This window comes from Benincasa hispida, chromosome 12, assembly GCF_009727055.1.
Source record: "Benincasa hispida cultivar B227 chromosome 12, ASM972705v1, whole genome shotgun sequence".
In the NCBI taxonomy this organism is placed as follows: Eukaryota; Viridiplantae; Streptophyta; class Magnoliopsida; order Cucurbitales; family Cucurbitaceae; genus Benincasa; species Benincasa hispida.
The window spans coordinates 29,054,927-29,071,613 of NC_052360.1; positions in this window are offsets into that span (position 1 = coordinate 29,054,927).

Consider the following 16,687-nt stretch of genomic DNA (forward strand, 5'->3'; position numbering starts at 1 on the left):
TATTTGTATGAATTGCATGATTTTGATTGTTCATTAATTCCCAATAACTTTGTCATGTAATTTGAACGCTTTTGAGATTACCTTGTAATATCTTACACGTATTTATAGGATAATCCCATTGGAAGCAATATGTTAGTTAGGCAAAAAGGACTGTTCCTAGCAACCTAGTTGATTGTTAATTAGACGTTGGAAATTAACATTCATCTTAGCATAATCCCTAAATCTTAATGCGATTCGTTAATTTGTATGGAGCGGATTCGTTTTCTGTGCATTTTGACTAATTAGATAATTAGGACTATTGGTTGGGATTCCAATCAATTGAGCTAAACATAAACAAGAAATTTAAGTCATAAATTGGGTCGATGACTTAAATTACATTAAGCAAATTCATTCTTCTAAACTAAGACATCTCGGTTAATTGCGCTTCAATCTTTACTTTTCTTGTATTTTTATTTTCACGCAATCTCAATTATCCAACCATACCAACCCCCCATTTATCACTTTAACTAAAAACAAACTTGATGAACTAATCTTTTGTACTTCCCTGAGGTTCGACCTCAGACTTGCCGCTTGCACTACCAGTTAGTATAAGTAGTTAGTTTGGTGATTTATAAATATTATTTGCGTAGGCGCGGGTTTACGAGCGACGGTAAAGTTGAACCTGCCACCTATAGTTTTTAATTCTCCCATAATGCATGATATTTAATATAAATCTCATTTATATTAAAAATTAATTATATGAATCTAATTCACATAATTAATATTTGAATCAAACTCAAATATTTATTTTCTCTCTCAAATAAATATTATAATGTATCAAATACATTATATTAATTATATCATATATAATTATGTAAAATTAATTTTATCACATATAATTAATTCCCTCAATTAATTACAATTCAAATTAATCCAAAATTGATTCTCATTTAATTCCTTTTGAGCTAAAGAGAGGGCCTTATGGACCTATAACTTAATGCTCCAATGGTATTTGAATAATTAATTAAACTTCTTTAATTAAATTAAATTAAATTAAATTATTCAACATCCATTAACTGTCGAACGCTCCACTAAAGAATGACAGCTGCACTCTTCGCACTACAGATATATTTCTTTGTCCATTGGATATAACCAGTCAATAGTGCGATGACACTTCATAAATTGCTCGTAAGTACAGCTAAGTCAAAATTACCTTTTTGCCCCTGTAGTTACATTTAACTCCTTAAGTACCACTGATCCCTCCATTGAACAACAAGTCATAGTCCAACTATAACCAAATCTCTTTCGGGCTAGGTGAGGGTGTGATACCACATGATTCAAGCCCATAATCAACCTTTAAGGGAGCAATTTATCTACTTACCCCGACATTGGGGAAGGAGTGAATTTCGTCTTGTTAGTTGTGTTCCCAACTTCCCAATCAGATGATTCCCCAAAATGGTAGGTTTATTGAGTCGACGATTTAGCCACTCTCCCCCATACAAATCAGAGGACTGCCCTTATATGCAGGAGTTTACAACTCACTAAGGATTCAGGTCATGTCACCTATGGTCATTCTAGTGAAATGTAAGTCTCTATTATGAACGATGTTATATAATGAGACTAGTCATTTCGTGGTCCGGTCTTATATAAACCCCTTTATATAGAATACCCCACTCACATATCTCCACATGAATGATCAGGATCAGATCATTTGTAGCACTTTACAACAATTGTAACATCTACAAAGTGGGTTGTATTCGTAGTGTCACCAGGATAAGGTATCCAACATTATCTATCTACTATAGACCATTTAGGTTATCACTTAAATATGACCCACCTGTATGTCTCTACATACATGTTTAAGTTACAGATGATAGCCTTGGATGTTAGTTTATTGGTTTGTGGGTTTAATGCTACTAAATATCAAATAAAACATCTCATATTTTATAAAATGTTTGTACAATACCATTACAAACTACAAGACCCTACGAGATTTTGGGCATCAACCCCAACAGGTATGACACATTGAGTTTTGGAAATTAAAAGTTATGAGATGTGGGTGTATATAGTTTAAGATTTGATCTTTTACGGGATATACTCTTTCATATTGATTTAGAGAAATCCATGTTTTATCCTAGTTGGTGTATATTGAACAATAAGACAATCTTTTGCTTGTGAAGTAATAATTTGCATAAGTGAAGTATGTCCTAAGATATTTAAAAGTTGTTTCAGATACAACTTAATCTGTCCACTTTATGAGATAATGTGGTGCTAGAATTGAGTTTGAGAACATATGTAACCACCAAATTGTAGGAATAAAACAGGATAAGAGAAACATCTTGTTGGTGAACATATGGTTCTTATTGACATAATAGTTTGAATTATATAAAAGGATTCTCCAGACTAAAGTGTGAGAGGATGTTCTAGACTATCTAGGACTATGAGACATGTCTCTAGTGTACTGGGGCAAGTGGAGAGCATGTAGGTTATAGAGTATGCCCTAGGATACATGTCTCACCGGCTTACATTTCCCTGGTTTTGGTGCAAGTGGGAGATTGTTGGGATGTATACCTCAAAGCCTCTTAGTTATATTTTATTTGAATTGATGGTTGATTAGTTTTATATGCACTAATCCATTATACAAAGATCTAAGACTATCAAATGTGACTTAAGCATGTATGTGGAGACATGTAGGATGATCATATTTACGTGATAATCTAAATGGTCTATAGTATATGGATAATGTTAGATGTCTTATCCTCGTAAACACTACCGATATGATGTACTTTGTAGTGGTTACAACTGTTGTAAAGTGCTACAAATGATATGATCCTGATCATTCATGTGGAGACATGTGAGTAGGGGTATCCTATATAAAGAATTTGTATAAGGTCAGACCATGAAATGCATAGTCTCTCTTTATAATACCGTTGCTAGAAGAGACTTACATTTCACCAAAAGAGACTTACATTTCAATCTAGGGCTGACAAGAGAAACAACAAATTTTTAAGTTTCATTTGGAAAAATGGCAAAAAAGTTTCAAAATTATAAAAATAGTAAAACTAATTTATATAATAAAAAAATACTAATTAGTAAATGACAAAACTACCCTAAAACAACAAAATTAAGTACAAAAGAAAATACAGAGATATACTCTACATAGACAACATGAATACCACAAATACACTCTACCTAGACATTCTTGAACCACAAATACATAGTATCTAAATATTCCAGAAGCAAAATTAAAAATCACCCAATATGGTCCATTATGCAAGGGAAGATGACGAGCAGTCGATGGGGTCATTGTCATTAGAAACTTATGGATGTATACAACAATGGACTTCCTCCAATGTGAGAAAGAGCAAAGTTGATTTTACCAAGAAAGTTGTTATTGGAAAATGAATATGTGAAGGAATTGTAACTTCATGATGATGTGACCATGGGAAGCTTGATTGCGTTTGACACCAAACCAGTTGTAGGGAGTTTCATCTTCTTCATTTCATGTGACCATTTTGCTTAAAGGATCTTGAAAACCAACTTTAAACATTATCAATCCTAGAATTTCATTGTTGAAAATGATGTTCAAAGTAGAAACAAAAACAGAAAACATGTGTGCAAGTGAAAAAAGATCGGCAACCTGGTGAGGGTGGTTGTAAAAAGCTAGCCAAGATGATGGAATTAAGAAAGAGTTGTTGAACCAACGATCGAAGATATGAGATTGCAAAGGAGAAAATAAGATTTTGGGAGCGGCTAAGTGAAGAAGATGAAGAAGATAGATTTAGGGTTTTTTTGTTATAAAGTATTTTGTTATCTTCTTTTAATAAATAATAATAATAATAAGATAAGAATAAGAATACTAATATTAATAATATTAATAATAAACTGAAAAATATATATATACACATCCACATGTTTCAAACATTTAAAATTTAATTTTCATTTATATGTTTCTTTTTAGGTTCAACAAACCATTTTTACATGTTTGTATATGAAAAATTGAAAACATCGAAAATATAAAGAAAAAATAAATTAATTTGATAACAATATGTATAAAATAATAAAAAAAATATTTAGATAAAATTGAACTTTTAACAAACATATAAAAAAATCAAAAGTTGGATAAAATCAAATTTGATAATAAAAAATAAATTTAAATATAAATTGGAGAGAAAAAACTATAAGTTTTTGTTTATTCTGATTAAAAAAATCGAAAAGTAGTTAGATAAAATCTAATTTAATAATAAAATATAAATTCAAATATAATTCGAGGAGAAAAATCAGGAAGAGAGTTTTATAAATTCAAATATAATTCGAAGAGAAAAATTAGGAAGGGAGTTCGTTTATTTACAATTGCACTATATTCATAATTCCATTTTCATAAGTTTCAACAATTACAATGTATTTATAACTTCATCAACCACAAAAAACTATGAAAAAGTCTGGCTCGTTGTAGAGGCATAGCAAAACCAGCAAGATTGCAAAAGTGGATACGTATTTGTTTGTTAAAAAGAAAAATTAATGATATAATAATATAATAAGATGATAATGAATAAAAGATAATTAAAAATACAAAAAATGATCAAATTTAAATGAAATATACAGTTTATTAGATGATAATATGTATAAAATATTCCAAAATGAATAAAATAATATAAAATCTAAAGATGTATTATAAATTAAAATCTAAATGGTGATAAAAAAAATTAAATATTGATTAATTCTGAATATTTTCGAAAAGTGGTTAAATCAAATCAAAACAATAACTAATTTGAATCAATTAAGGGAGAAAAATGAGGAAGAGATTGGTTTATTTTAAATCAATTCTAGTTATCAAAATCTAAAATTTATATTAAAAATAAATTTAAATTTCAAAAGAAGGAAAAATGAGGAAGAGATTAGTTTATTTTAAATCAAATTATAATTGTAAGGTTATAGCAAAAATCGTAGTTTATTAAAGAAAATACAAAAAAAACCTAAATCAATGAAACCTTTGTTGTTATGGCAATGTATGGAGTAACAATCCAACTAATTCTTGTATTTTTTAGGAAGTGATATTTTTTTTCCCAAAACGTTAAAGTAATATAAAAAATAGCATATACAACTAATGTATTAAAAATGTGAGAAATATACCACTAATTCAAAAAATGTATGTATACAATTATGAAAAACAATATAGAGATTTGAATACAATATATGGATAAAAGAAGTTTTAATAATATATGGATATTTCAAATATAAATTTGGTAGAAAATCTGGATATTTTATTAAGGTGAGATAAATTCAAAAAGTGGTTAAATAGAATCTAAAATATAGAGATTATATTAACTCTATAACCAAAATTAGGAAGATAGTTGTTCTTGACGAATATCAACAATTGTATATATATCTCGACCCAACTTTCTCTTTTGGAATTACTCTGTCTTTGTAGTTACATCAACAACAACATCCCTAAACAAGTCAACGGCAAATCAGGAATTTCGAAATTTTCGGCCATGTGCATGTCACATGAGTTGCCATAATTCTTATTCTGAGCGGTTTTGTTATTTTTCCGAATGAAACCTCAAAAACCGCCATACGCTCCAATTTCCCTTCAAATGTCCATAAGGTTCTCTTGTTAGCTCAGGACTGAGAATCAAATTAATTTTGGTTTAATTTAAATTGTGCAAATTAGTTAAAGCGAATTACCTGTATGAGATACAATTAAATAATGTATGCTGATACATTATAAAGCGTAATATATGTTGATACATTATATTAGTTTTATGAAAGAAATAAATATTTGAATATGATTCAAATATTAATCATATGAATATGATTCATATAGAAACTATATGTTAAAATTGATGTGAATATGATTCATATTAAATTTATATATAGTTTTATGAGAGGAATAAATATTTGAATATGATTCAAATATTATTTATATGAATATGACTCATATAGAAATTATATGTTAAAATTAGTGTGAATGTGATTCATATTAAATTTATATAGTTTTATGAGAGAGATATTAATTTGAATGTGATTCAAATATTATTTATATGAATGTGATTCATATAAATGCCATAGGTTAAAAGTAATATGAATGTGATTTATATTAATAGCATAGGTTATTTGAGGGCATAACAAACTATAGGTTATATTATAAGTGATATAATATATAGTTTATATATATTAAAATGGTTATTATATATTAAATTCAAAAATTGAATTTTAATTCAATTTAACAACTTGTTTTGGGAGTAATCTCCCAAATTTTTGGTTAAAAATAAGGGGAAGTAGTTTCCCTTATTCTTTTGTTTGAGGCCTTTTCGGTGTCGTTTAATTCCAAAAAGAGCCTAAGATCAAAAGAAAATTTATAAAACCAAACTATTCTTATTACTACAAAACCGTAGTAATAGTGGTATGTACGGGGTCGAACTATCAGGAGGCATAGAATTAATTCCCTCTTAAATTGAATTTGACTGTGGAAAAACAGTAAAAACGGGGTTTTAGGTTTTGATTAATTGAAAACATGCAGGAAAATAAATTGCAAGGGATAAATGTAAACGAAAATTGGTTCATCTAGTACTCATATCAAGTTAGGCATTCAATGTAATTTGGATCATCGTTTTCTGTCAATTGACTGTGCTTTCGAATTATACATGCATAATTACTCGACTACTCGCTCGATTCGATCTAACTAGCTTCTACAAAGGTGGTCAACTAGCATGAATCTAACCATAAAAGCGTCCTAATTACTAATTAAGGACGAAAAGGCCATACCCTAACTAATCTACATGTTTATAGATTCTATTGAGTTCGATAGCATCCATATAGAACTAAAAATATATGCATTAAGATTTAGGATTCAATTATGTCGATTAATTGTCCGGAAAACCATATTAAATTAACTAATTTTATCTTTGGACCTAGCAATTAGACGTTCTAGGAATAGCCATCAAATACCTAATTTACTATTGCTACTTAGGACCTTAGCGATTAAGAATCATTAGCATGCATGATAAAGCGTGAAAGTCAACATCAATAATCATGCTTGGGAATTTAAATAGATTCAAAGAGAACACAATTCTGAATTGAAAGGATCAATTAAAAACAGAAAACTCACAAAATTGACATCGAACCCTTGATCCAAGAAACTAAATGAAGATTGACTCATAAATTCATAGACAAATTCAAGAGTTCAAATCAATACATGTTTACAATCCGAAATAAAATTAAAATCTAACCTAACGACATCGAAAACATCTAGGGAAAAGAAGAAAGTAAAGCTTCTCCTTAGCCTCCAAGTTCATATCCCTTCAGCCACCAAGAATTTTCAGCCTTTTTTTACCTAAAACCAAAGAGATATATTTATAAAATTAATTGCAGCATTGTAGCACTGCCCTGTGTTTGGCCAAAGAAGAAACGCGCGCGCGGACGACTGGTAACATCAATACAATCGAAGCACTGCAATGCTATTGGCAGCATTGCAACGCTGTTGGCAACATTAGTGTTTTGTCTTCAAGCATCAGGTGAGCGTTGAGGCTTTGTATATGATGTTGCGACACTAAAACAGAGGCATTTTGGCCATTTTTGCTCCTTTGAAGCTTGGATGCCAAATCGATTCCAGTTTGCTTCAAATTAACCCTGTTCAGCTTTAAATGCTCGATTCCACCTCTTGATTGCTCGGTACCAACAAGAATAGGATAATAAACACATAAAATCCAACAACGAGCCAAAATTAAGCTAGAAATAATACCTCTTTTTGAGAGATATCATCTCTCAATCACATAAAAACAAGAGAGAAAAAGGATTTTTTTCTTCATCCCTCTCCATCTTTCTGTGTTTTTTCCCTTTTAGAAAAATCTCTCAAGCTCTCATTCTTCTCCTTTTACCAAGATTGAGTGTAAGCCCACGTTACTCTATATGATTCTCGTTCCCAAGATTAACTAGAAGACCCCGTGGTGGTGTACTCGTTGTTACTGCTATGTTTATGTTGATGTTGGGTTCAAGAGATCGAGAGAAGCAGGTCATGTTTGTGCTTGGGAGAGGAAGTGAGGATACAGTATTCTTCAAATGTATGTGATATCCTATCCCTCCTCCTCTCTGTATTTTCTCAGTAGCAACATGCTTAAGTTAAGCATTTATTTATCCATGAGTTTTCATCGCACTGAATTACTCTATATGTTATGTAAAATGAAATTTAGAGACAACGATATCTAATTGCTTCCATTGGGAGGAATTCCAATCCCTTTAATATAAACATCCTAAGATTGGATTAAGACATTAATACCGCTTGTGATTGGGATTATAACCAATAAAGACACATTCAGTGGAAGGAAACAAAAGCTTGTGAGAATTATATGGTCTGAGAAAAAGAAAACACACACAACCAAACACACGAAGAATAGAGTAATTGGGTATAGATTTGTAGAGCAACTGATAAGGAGAAGAATTGGAAAGTAGGAGAGTTGGCAACCTGTTAATGAGATAGATGGCTATTTGGAAAGCAAAACTCCATAGTTAAGTGGAAGACGGGAGTGCGCAAGTAAGGAGAGACCCATGTCAACAACATGACGATGTTTACGCTCAACATGACCATTTTTTTTGGGGTGTATAAGGACATGAGACTCTAAGAATAATGCCATTAGATTGTAAAAAGGAAGATATCTTTTGAAACTCACCACCCAATCAGTTTGTAAACTTTTGATTTTCGTGTTAAATTGAGTTTCAATAAGTTGTTTGAAATTTAGAAAACAAGGGAAAGCTTCATCTTTGGTTTTAAGGAGATAGAGCCAAGAGAATCTTGTATAATCATCAACAAACAAAATGAAGAAATGAGCTCCATGAACAAAAACTTATGGGGAAGGTCTCATACATCCGAGTGAACAAGTTGAAAAGGTTCACTAGTTTTAGTTACAAAACTAGAAAAAGGGAGCCTATGACTTTTAGCAAGTTGACAAGCATTACAAAAAATATTGACATTAGAACAAGGTAAACCACACTGAGTAAGAACAGTCCTTAAAACAGAAGTTGCTAGATGACCCAATCGAAGATGCCAGATTAGATTATTATTGACTGAAGAGAGGATGACAGCAGCACCACCAGAAGGAGAGGAGGGAGACTTGTGAGTACTAGAGTGAGGTTTATAAAGACCATCTTCAAGTGTGCCCCGAAGTAGAATCTTCTTGGATTTGAGATCCTTCACAAGGAAATAAGAAGCATAAAATTCGACAAATGCCTGATTATCATTACATAACCTAGCAATACTAACAAATCTTTTGGAAATAGCAAGTGTATGAAGAACATGTCGAAATAAGACAACTTTATGAACTGAAGGAATATAAAGATGACTAATAATTGAAATAGAGATTTGCTTACCATTATCAACAGTCATCTGTTCACCACCTAAATAAAGCATAGGATTACAGAAGTTGGAAGCATAAGAAGACAGGTGATGAGTAGTGCCCGAGTCCATAAACCATCCCTCATCCGGATGTGGATACTCAGTGAAGGGTGAGAAGGTATCAGGCAGAGCAGCAGTGGTCATAGGTTAAACAGTGGTAATATGAGCTTGTGGAGTTGGAGCTTGGAAGGACATGTTTGGATGCTGAAAACAGATAAAGGCAGTATGACCAAACTTTTGGAAAATTTGACATTGTGGTTTAAAGGATTAAGGTTTTGGAGGCCATTTTTAGTGAAACTGAGGCTTACCAAGAACACTGGAAGGCAAAGGCATTTGGTTAGGTGCAAAGGAGGGGAAAACAGGGAAGAGTGAGATGTGGAAGGCCGAGACTGATTTCGTTTGCTGTTATTATGTTGGAAAGAAAGCTTGTGAAGATTAGCGTGGGTAACATTTAACTAGTCAACAACATTCTGTTTTTTCAACCGAGCCTCATAGGCTAAAAATGAACTTCTAACATCTTCAATGGAAGGATTATCAGACCGATTTATTTTTAGATTTAACAAAAGCATTATATTCATTACCTAAGCCATCCACAATATGAGCTAAATGATCTCTATATGATACAGGTTCACTAATAGCACTAAATTTATCATCTATATCTTTAATTTGTGTTAGATACTGACTAACAGACAATCCATCTTTCTTAATTCTTTGTAATTGAGCTTTTAAACCCATGATTCTGCAGTCATTTTAGAATCATAAGAACGGCGTAAAGCAGTCCATATATTAGCAGTAGCAGCTAGACTAACAATTTCTCCCATCTTTTGTTCAGATAAAGAAGAATATATCCAACACATAATAAAACTATTGTATCTCTCTCATGTGTGAAAAGCAGGATTCAGTTGTGTATTGTACAAATCCAAAAACTTCAGTGGCACTGGAACAGTGCCATTTAGAAAACCTTCAAGTCCATTAACTTGAAACAACATTCAGCAGTTGCTTCTTCCACAAAAGAAAATTATTATCATTTAGCTTCACAGCAAGAGGTTGAGGTAAGGATGGATAGGGTTTGGTGTAAAAGGTTAGGGAAAAATATTGGGAGCTGGAGGTATACTTGGGCAATTAGGTTTTGGAGCAGATTGAGAGGAAAGATAATGGGGAGGGGAGTAGTAGTTTGAATTACAAAATTGTTATTGTGGATTCTGAAAGGCTGGTTGACTTGGATAAGAATTCGGATTAGGATGATGTTTTGTGGTCTCCGTGAAAGAGATCTTATATGGACCTAGGGTTTTGGATAAGGAATGACGGGAGGAGTTCGTATTGAAGTTACCCGAGGACTCAATTGAGTTGGAGAATCATCAGTGACTGTAGGTGTCGTTACCGTAGTAGAAGGAACAACAATCGGTTTTACACCCTTTGAAGAAGATGACGATGAGCCCTCACCAGGATTCATTGAAGCAAAAAGGAGCTTAACAGCTCTGATACTATGAACGAAGTAAAGAATAAAGAAGGAGAAAGAGTTGTGAATAATATTCCTCAACTGATTATCATAAATGTAAACACCACACTACTGTGTACACGTGTAAGGCCCTTATTGGGGAAAAAATAATAGAAGAAAGGGAATGGAAATTTAGAGAAATGCCCCATAAGGTACCAGGGAAAATAACATTCTTTCACACGTCTCATTACGATTATGGAAAAAAGGTAAACAATAATAAAAGTAATCAATCAAGGCCCACTTTTTACATTATTATTGATAAATTACCTTTTTCAACTAGTATAAACATAATCCGAAACCTAAATAAAAATGTTAAAATGTTAAAATAGAGAAATAAATAGTCAAAACATTAAATAACAGGCATGCTTAGCCTACACCTTTATATTAATATTGGAGTGGGTGTGTGACATACCCCATTACGATTCAAGGTGTTTATCGATTTCTGTAATGAAAATGAAACATGGGCACACAAATTTTAATTATGGTCAATCTCATAATCAGATTACACCAAATATAAATGCTAATCTAATTATCATATCTTGATGACCCACTGTTCCACCATATTTTTTTTTAACATTTTACAACAATTTCCATTCTCTCTTCAAATAACGTTCCCCAAGCTTTTTTATTACTTTTTTTTCTCTATTTTCTTTTCCCTACTCATCTCCCTCTCGTCGTCTCTCTCTCCCTCTTCACCTTCCTCTCTTCTTCTTATGGCCTCCTTGGTGTTTATACTTCAATTCATAGGAGTTTTTTTTTTCTTTTTTTTTAATATATATATATATATATATATCCACTAATGAATTTATAATTACAATTCAACTCATTTTGATTGTAGAAAATAAACCACAACAATTTTCGTTACACTACCCAATTTTCATTAGGTGTAACCAAGCAAATATGGCCTAAAAACAATATAACCTCCTTTGTTTCTAAAATTTATTATTCAACTATTGACTTCAAAGTTAGTAATTGATCACCATTGTCTTATTCATATATCTCTTCCTCATTACTTTCTTTTATAATTTGTAGATGGATCTCTAGGTCCACCCTAAAAAATAAATAGCAACATACACATATGCATTTGATTAATTAATTAATAATATTATTTAATTTCTCTTTGTAGTGTTCTTCAAGCAAGAAGCAAAGAGAAAGTTTCTCAGCTTCAAGTTTACAAACAGCAACTTTTCTTTACAAATGAAGAGAAAGATAAAATCAACATAAGGCAAGCAAGAAAAAAAGAATGATTAACAACCAGAGAAGTATCTTTGTTTTACTCTATCACATACTCGAGAGAAAGAAAGAAGAAAAGTAGAAAGAAAAAAGAGGTTAGAGTGGTTCAATCCAAAATCAGACCTACATCCACTATGTAAGGAGCAGCAAACTTTATTCAGGTGTTAAGTTCTAATTTTACAAATATAAGAAGGAGAGTATTTATAAGAAGCTAGAGCCCCACCTTGAAATAAAATCTACCTTGTCTACTCCTCTTTTCCTACTCTTCACCCTTTTTCTGATAGAGTTAATCCAATTAGCTTAAGACACTATTCAAATTTAGCTCAAACGATCGGTTTAGTCAACATATCAGCAACATTATCTGATGTATGTACCTTTGACACTTCAACTATACCTTTTTCAATATGTTTTATGATAAAAAAAAATGGTAATTTATGTCAATGTGTTTCCTTCTATTGTGGAACTAACTGTTTTTAGAGAGATGTATTACACTCATATTATCACAGTATATCTTGATTGTTCTTTAAGTAACACCAAAATCCCTTGAGAGGCCTTTGAGCCAAAAAGCTTCTTTTATAACTTCAGAAAACGACATATATTCAGCCTCTGTGGATGATAGGGCTACCATCGACTGAAGTGTTACTTTCCAACTTAAAATGTTCTTACCAACCAAGAAGATCTAGGTCACCTGCATAATCTTAATCAACGTAGCCATAGACTTCATTTGATTTAATAGGATTCTGTTTATATATCACGCTAGCTGTTTGGGTACCCTTTAGATATCTCATAATCCACTTTGATGCCTCCCAATGTTTTTTACCTGGGTTTGCCATAAATCTACTTACCAAGCTCATTACATAAGCAAGATTAGGACGAGTAGATATCATCAAGTTCATAAGACTGCCCACGACTTATGTGTAAGGAATTTCCATCATAAACTTCTTGTGTTCAATTTCATCTTCTCTTGGTGAGTTCTCAAAGGATAGCTTGAAATGTTGTGCTAAAGGAGTAGTAACTGATGTTGCTTTATCCATATGAAATCTCTTTAAGATTTTGTTGCTGTACAAATGTTAGCTTAAGTTGAAAACTCCTTTATTTCTTTGTCTAGATATTTCAATGCCCTCTTTGATTCACCAAGGTCTTTCATTTCAAACTCTTTCTTCAATGAAGTTTTGATCTTTTTAATGCCCTCTTTAGACTTGCCTGCTAGGAGCATGTCATCCACATATAGATGTAAGAAGACAACAGATGAGTATACAAATTCACATACACACAGTTGTCGTATGAGTTACTTTCAAAACCAATCTTCTTCATATACTCATTAAACTTTTGATATCAGCATTTGAGGGATTGTTTGAGTCCATATAAGGACTTTTTGAGTTGACAAACATGATGTTCTTTCCCCTTTACCTCATATTCTTGTAGTTGAACCATGTAAATTGTCTCAGTTAGTTGCCCATGTAGAAAGGTTGTTTTCACATCTAACTGATCCAATTCAAGATTGTTTTAGACTACCACAGATAACAATATTCAAATGGAGGTTTGCTTCACTACAGGAGAGAAGATTTCGGTGTAATCAGTTCCAACTCTTTGGTAAATCCTTTTTCCATAAGTCCAACCGTATACCTTGCTTCTTACACCTTTGGAACACATTCTTTAAACTTATAGGTCCATTTGTAGGTAATGGCTCTTGCTCCCTTTGGTAAAAGTACTAGGTTCCATGTTTCATTTGTCGTGAGGGAATCCATCTCTTCAGTCATGGCTTCAATCGATTTTTCAGCATTTAGACTACTAGTTGCTTTCATGAAGGTGGATGGTTCTTGATTGATTAAATAGTCTTCTACACTTAAAGCAACACTAATACTGTCTGCTTCGCCAAATCTCATGGGAGGAACTATTGTTCTTCTTTACCTATCACGAGCTAAAGAATAATTTATAAGATCAACAGCTTGATGAGAGCTTTCACATTTCTCTGATTCTACCTCAACATTCTCATCAGTTTCTTCAATGTTAGGCTCAGGGGAAAGTGAATTCTTAAATACCTATCTAAGGAACTCTACCTCAATGCTTGTTTCTTTGGATTTTGGACTGACTATATGATCTTTCTTTGTTAACATGTACATTTCTGATTCTCTAAAGACCACATCTTGGCTGTTGATACATCTCTTCTCAATCAGATGCCATAAGCTGTAACCCTTTACACCTTCAGTGAAGCCAATGAACATGCATTTCATAGCCCTTGGCTTTAGTTTGCCCTGATTTTGATGAACAAAAGCTACAGATCTAAACACCTTAAGATTGTCAACGTTTGGTGGATGCTTTGTCCATATCTCTTGTGGAGTAAGGTAGTTTCTCGAAGTGTGTGGACACCTATTAAGGGTATAAGTTGTACATGAAACCACCTTTGCGCAAATTTTCTTAGGAATTAGCCCATCAGACATTTGAGCTCTAACCTTTTCCATAATGGTTCAATTAAGCCTCTATATAACACCATTTTGTTGTGGTGTATAACGAACGGTTCTATGTCTAATGATGCCTTTCTGTCTACAAAAATGATTAAAGCTCTCACCACAAAATTCCAATCCATTGTCTGTCCTAAGGTATTGAACTTGTATATTTGTTTGTCTTTCAACCATTATTTTCCACTCCTTAAACTTTTCTAGGGCCATGTCTTTTATTTTTAGAAAATAGACCTAGTTTTTTTCTTGAAAAGTCATATATGGAGGAAAGAAAATACCTTGAACCATTAATGTATGGTGTGTGTGAAGGTCCCCAAAGATCAGAGTATCCAAAATTTCTTTTGAGGAGTGATCAGCTTTAAGAACACTCTGTCTAGTTGCCTTTTCTATGATGCAGTGCTCACCGAATTTCAACTTATCAAAAAGGCCTCTGGCCAATATCGCTAATTTAGATAGAACTTGCACCCCTCTGCTACAAACATGTGGCAATCTCTTATGCCAAAAATCTGCTTCAATTAGTCTCCCATCTGAAACCATGAGTTGTTTGCGTCATCTAAACATCCTTGACAACATAAAGTCCATTGACTTTGACACCTACAAAGATGGTCTTGAAGTTCTTTTTAACTTCAAACAGACCTCTATGGCCACTGTAGTGACATCCAATTGATTCTAACATCCTCAAAGAGATTAAATTCCTCTTTAAGATTGAAACATGCTTGACGTTTGTCAACGGATTCACTGATCCATATTTGAGCTTTAAAGACACCGATCCAATGCCTATTACATTACAAGTACTATTGTTTCCAACATAAACCAAACCACCATCCCACTCTTTATAGGCTGTGAACCAGCCTTTAAAAGGGTCATATGAAAAGTACAATCGAAATCAAGTTTCCAATTTTCTATCTTTGCAAGATCTTTGTTGCTTGAGCTGTCTTGAGATGTTGCCACGGCATTAGAATATATGAAAGTATCTTCAACCACTGCAACTTCTGCTTGCTTAGCTTTCTTATTCCTTTTACTTTGCTTCTTTATAAAAAGAAAATAATCCTTCTTGATATGACCCTCCTTAAGACAAAAATTGCACTTCAGTTTTGATTTGTCATATTGATTAAATCTATCTGTCTGACTTTTGCCCTCTTTACAATTGTTTTTGCCCTTTCTCTTAGCAAACAAACCCTCAACATTACTTTAATCTTTCTTTGTTGACTAAAGTTCCAACTCTCTAGTTTTTATAGCAGAAATAACAATTTATGTGGTAATCTTCTCCCTAATATACTTCAGTGCCATTTTAACGTCTCTACAGTCTTCAGGGATTGAATTTAACAGTACAAGCTTCGTTTTCATCTCCAATCTTATTTCCCAGTCATTTGAAATCATTAGACAATCTTTTAAATTCACTGAGATTATCCGTTAGAGCATTACCAGGATCCATTTTGAAGGTGAAATATTGCTCTCTCAAGTAAGCTCTATTTGGTAGGTCTCTTGCAGCATAGATTTCTTCCAACTTCAACCACATCTCAAACATGTTCCTCTGATCTATCACCCCTCTAAAGACATTATCATTGAGATTCAAAATAATGTTTCCATACGCAGTGATCTCAATGGTTTCTTTTTCTTCTTCAGTAAGAGTTGTTGGAAGTTTCCTCGGATCGATCAAGGCTTTAGTTAACTTTTATTGCCCGAGAATTGCACGAATTTCAGTCTTCCACAACTCGAAATCTCCTTTGCCATCAAATTTATCGATATAAAATTATGCGACTGCCATTCTTGATTATTCGAACCAAGACGTGATTTCTTGCCTATTTTCTTCATTGCTCATAGGCTTTGATACCACTTGTAGTGTTCTTCAGGCAAGAAGAAAAGAGAAAGTTTCTCAGCTTCAAGTTTACAAACAACAACGCTTCTTTACAGATGAAGAGAAAGAAAAAACCAATATAAGGAAAGCAAGAAGAAAAGAAGGACTAACAACCAGAGAAGTATCTCCGTTTTACTTTATCACATACTCGAGAGAAAGAAAGAAGAAAAGTAGAATGAAAAAAGAGGATAGAGTGGTTCGGTCCAAAATTAGACCTACATTCACTATGTAAGGAGTAACAGACTTTATTCAAGTGTTAAGTTCTCATT